This window comes from Astatotilapia calliptera, chromosome 22, assembly GCF_964374335.1.
Source record: "Astatotilapia calliptera chromosome 22, fAstCal68.1, whole genome shotgun sequence".
Taxonomy (NCBI): Eukaryota; Metazoa; Chordata; class Actinopteri; order Cichliformes; family Cichlidae; genus Astatotilapia; species Astatotilapia calliptera.
In genome coordinates, this window is record NC_137442.1 from 7,626,154 (window position 1) to 7,631,509 (window position 5,356).

Genomic DNA, 5,356 nt, shown 5'->3' on the forward strand with positions numbered 1-5,356 from the left:
TACTGGCATGTATGTGTTTCTTATTTTTAATTTTCCTAGAATTTGCACTCATAAGAACCATGGGAACCCTCAGAAACCTTGAATTGAAGCTGGAAACTGTAAAAAAACCCCTCTCCTATAGGTAAGAATATGGAGCTCATACACTGCAGCATTATATTAACCTTGAACTGTGTGACCATCAGTGAAATTTAATCTTCTGAGACACAGCTATTATTATTATTATTATTATTATTATTATTATTATTAAATGCACATTTTCAATCCTGCTGTCTCCAACTCCTAAAATATGAACAGTAAATTCTTATTTGCTGCAACCCCTCAAAGTTGAGCCCTTTCTAAGATGTGAAGAAGGCTGGGAGCAACACAGAGAAACCTGCTATTATTTATCGACCAGGAAGTTGTCCTGGAGCAAGAGCAGAAACGATTGCAGAGCTGAAAGGGGAGACCTGGTTAAGATAGACAGCACGGAGGAGCAGGTATAAAACGTTGCCGCAGGTTCATGTTTTCCGATTCTTACATTTTTGTCATCTTGGCACAGAAAACACAGAGTAATTTTAATCAAAATTTCCCTTTAGGAATTCTTGGTTGAAAAAATAAGATACAAAATGCTGGATTTGGAGGACAAGTTCTGGATTGGACTAACAGACTCAGCATCTTAGGGCACATGGTTGTGGACGGATGGCTCACTATGAATTCTGGGATAGGTTGGACCACGAAGGATATTTACCTCGCCTTGTTTCTTGTGTTTTGGTATCAGCCGCAATAAAGGCTCGTTTTTGGTTTATTCAAGTTACTTGCCACGTTCCATTTTGTCAGCATTTAAATCCATTATTCACTCTTCACAAAATCAGCTTCAGCCTGGCTGTTACAAATTTTTGTCTTTTTTACTTCCTCACATGCATACCTAGACTGTAAAAACAAACAAACTGTACTGCCCTGCACACTGAAAACTAACAGCTAAGGAGGATCAAGTGACAACAGTGGCCTATTCAACAAGTTGGATGTGACACGGTTTCACAGCACTCTGAGAGTTTGGAGAAGGTGGCCAAACAAGACACCATAAGCAGATGTTCCAATTCGGACATATTATATAATCATGGGAGTTGAGCAGGTTGTGTGGCCAGTGTATTGTTGACATAAAGCTGATAAGTCAGCCTCTAAAACATCCTGAACAGCAGGTAACGTGGCGAGAGACAAGATCAAGCTACAGGTAAGAGTTTAGAACTGCTTCTTGCTTTCTGCTCAAATTAAAAGTCTACAGTGTAACGTTTTCCTTGTTCTAATCCAATCAGCATAACATGTGCTCTAAAATCCATTTGTGACCCTCTGATTTACTAAGATGGATCCAAACTCATAATTCCCAGATGAGTTAGATCATGTCGTTACTGTTTTTAGTTGTGCTAAATGTTTTATAATGTGAAGACAACAGAAAACATTTTGCTTTGAAAAATTGTAATGATGGTCAGTGTAATCAGGTAAAGACCCAAAAACTGGATAAAAAATGAATTCATGAAGAATATTTTCAATAGTCTTCAATTTATCACTTAGATCTATTTAAAGAGTTAAATTGTTTCCCATATTTTTTGCTCCCACTGTATGTTTTTAATAATAATCTGATCACATTGTGTGGTGAATTAACCCTTTTCATTTGTAGTATTTCACATGACTGAGTTCATTTTATTACCACATCGCGTTAAACATTTTCCTTAAATTAATCTGCTGCCTTTTTATTTTCCTACATAAAATATTAATTACAAATACTATTTTAGACCCTGAACTGGTTAACGTTTTTTTTTTTTGTTGTTGTTGTTGTTGTAATTTTTACATAGAGATTCTTGAGCTTTTCATCCTTTCATCAGTGTCGGTCACATTTATGGAAAAGACCCCATTCATGAAGCATGCAATAACACCAAAGTGAACAGAAACACAGTCCAAACAACACCAGCTGTTAGCACACTAATCGTTTCGCACACATTACCTTGAAACCTGAGGGCTCAGTCAGTGAATGATACTGTGAGCTTTTTGGCACCGACAGTAAGGACATGTATGTGCACAAAGTATTGCAGCTTTTGCCTGATGTTTGATCTGATGTTAGGTATTTGTGATTTTATATACTTTTTTGTTATGTTGACTGTAAAGGTTGTAAAGGTTGTAAAGGTGGCTTACTTTGCTGTTTCCCAACTACTGGCTAGTGGAAGTGGATCACTCAGTTTTACTTTTACCAATAGATGCATTTAATTTTAAGAGTGGAGTCTACTGTGAAGTAGTTATGAGAGAAGTAAAGGAGAAGAGAGTTGATATGGAGCACTGCATTAAAAACATACAGTTGTTTAGTGAAAATGTCTGTACAGACTCGGGAACACCGTTCACTGCAATGTCCACAGAGGATATGTAGACAATGCTGAGGATTGCATAAATGTGTTCCAATATAAAATAGACCCTCATAAGGCTGACTGTGTCGATCCAGGTATCCTGGCTAAAATGTAAATCTACTTTTCCTTCTTCACAGCCTCCAGCAAAGCCATGGACTCTAGTGTGCCTCTCGTCCTTTTGCTGCTCATGTGCAGTTCAATCATGGTCGAAGCCCAACTCAAGGTGTATGATCTGCGAGCGACTGATCTTCCCACCGTTGTCCTGTTAACCACAGATGCCTATGTCAAGGTGTCCTCTGGTTTTACTTCTCTGGGTAAAACATCTGTTCGCTACAATGACCCGAACCCCTGGTGGGAAGAGGAATTCTCGTATTTCAACATTAAGGAAAATGACACGCTGACCCTCAAGGTTTATGACTTGGACTTGGTCTTTGATGATTTGCTGGGAGTCTGCAAAAGGAAGCTGAAGGTGGGAACCTATCAGCATGACTGCTTCCTGACCAAAGGCGGGACTCTCCATTACACTTATACTCTTGGTTGAAACAGTCAGTAGGCATGCAGAGATTTGTATGACATCTGATGTCCACAGGCAGCCTTCATTTACCACAGCTTAACAATGTAGACTGTTATAGTAGAGCTGAAATCCATTTTCAGGGTTTTGATCATCCTCACATTAACCCAAAATACTAAACCTCTTAAAACCTGTAAAGTTTTTCTACTACACTTCAGTCCTTGCTGCCCTGTTTCACCAATTGAAATAAAGTTTCTTGCAATGAAAACATGAAAAAATAAAAGAATGACTAAGCAAATATTCAGAGAATGTCTGACATGTATGATTTAATAAAAGAAACATATTGAGAATATTGTGACTGACAAACAGATTTTTGAAGAGAAAAAATATTTCTATCCATTTGAATTAAAAAGAAGTTATGTTGAAATTGTCCAGTGCCTACTGGGGTAGGCGTAAAATATGGCTTTGCGGGCCATATTTTACGCCTACCCCCTCATCGCCCAGCTAAGATTGCCATGACATGGCGTCCACGCACTGGCAAGCGAAAGCAAGGCCGACCAAAGACCACATGGCGTCGAACATTCATGGATGATCTGAGAACTGTTGACATTGCCTGGGACGAAGCTGTAGCAGTCGCTGCTGACAGACATCGATGGAGACCACTAGCTGCCCGATGCGCCGCCCGGCGTAGGAGGAACTAAGTCTAAGTCTAATGTTGAAATTAATGTTTATATGAGAATAAGCCTATGGTTACTAGGATAAATTGAATGAAACACGAAGTGACTGTATGTTCATATACATAGATGGAATTAATAATAAGTCACTTGAAGAATGCCTGACCATCGGTTTGTGCCTTGAAGCTCAAGCAAAAATGGGCAACAGGGCAATGATCAAAAACACAGCAACAAATCCACCTCTGAATGGTTAAAAAAACAAATTCTGGAGTGAAACATCAAAGCCCCCAGTCCCCTCCTGGTTCACATTCCCCCTCTGAGGTTCCAGAAACTGGGACAATCCTTTTTGTCCTTTTTATGGCTTTATAGTGGGAGTAAGGGCGGCCTCCGTTTTCGAGGTGCGCCTGCTGCTTGCGGCACAGGGAGGAGAGGGCGGGGCAGTCCAGAGGGAGTCTTCGCCCAGGGCGCCAAACAGGCTAGGACCGCCACTGCGTGACATTTCTTCTCATTGTGTTTGTTATTTTTCATATTCCAATGAAGGCTTTAAGTGTTTCAGAGTGATCACATACAAGAAAATAAACCTTCACAATAAAACAGGAAATGATAAGACACACATACTAAACATATACGGAAAGATGCACACTAAATCTATCTGTGATATCAAGATTCACCATGGTAACAGGTAAAAATAGAGCAGCACCATCGTTTTAATCCAGTGAATATGTTTCATTGTTGACTGTGATGTTTATCTTCAACAGAGAGATGAAAATAGTCATTGTCCTGTTGCATGACTTAAATTGGGCCAAGCTTTTATGTTGTAATAAAAAACAAAATGTCATGAATCACAAAATGAAAAGCCAGCCAAGAAACAACAGAAACCATTAAATAGTAAAGACTGGCCCTGGATATGCAAGCTGTCCAGGCTGCCCAAGTTGCAAATGATACTCGTGATACCGAGGTTACAGTGAGGCTGGGGCTGCACGAGGCCCACATTCAACTCTGGAGGCTGGGGTTTAGGTTCTTGCCTGAGTGATGGGTGCAGGATGATCAGCATGCTCATGATGTTCTCCATTTTGAGAATACACAGGATTTCCAAGGAACTCAAAATTCTCTCAAAATGATGATCTTGATTCTCAGCCAGCTGTGGAATGGGTTTCACTGACTGCTTCTGAACCAAATATCACAACCAAACAACTATAAAACCCAGCAAGTCAAAGGGAAATTATTAAAAATACATATGTGTGGCAGTTTGGTCTGCAGCTCGGCTACAAGGGAGGGGCAGTCCAGTGTGTTCAGGGGCAGTGATAGGGGAGGCTGGCCGAGACAGCCGGGATCCATCATTTTAATCATGCCTGCCCTATTTCAGTATTTCAGTAGCTGCTGGGGCCCAAAGAAGGAGTTGGATTTTGAGCAGCTGACTGTGAGGGTGAAAAGTGACATCAGCAGCCAGTAAGAGGAAGAGTGAATGAGCAACAGAGACAGTGACAGTGATAGCAAGACACAGACTACCAGTCAAAGGTTTGGACACGCACTCATTTGATGGTTTTTCTTTATTTTCATGAATATTTACATTTTAGATTCTCACTGAAGGCATCAAAACTGTAAATGATCACATATGTATTGAACAAAAAAGTGTGAAATAACTCAAAATGTTTCATATTTTAGATTCTTCAAAATAGTCACCCTTTGCTTTGATTCCTGCGTTGCACACTCTTGGCATTCTCTCAGTGGTCACGTGAAATGGTTTCCCAGAGATGCTGAGCACCTGTTGGCCCTTTTCCTTCACTCTGCCGTCCATC

At 40.2% G+C, this 5,356-nt stretch overlaps 1 long non-coding RNA gene across 1 annotated transcript; it reads left to right on the plus strand.

The window, feature by feature from the left end:
• The first annotated feature begins 940 nt into the window (after positions 1 to 940).
• On the plus strand, positions 941 to 3,233 carry LOC145423532 (uncharacterized). The gene is made up of 2 exons (XR_013904585.1): positions 941 to 1,210; positions 2,510 to 3,233. It is a non-coding gene; the product is annotated as an uncharacterized LOC145423532 (long non-coding RNA).
• Positions 3,234 to 5,356: the final 2,123 nt, after the last annotated feature.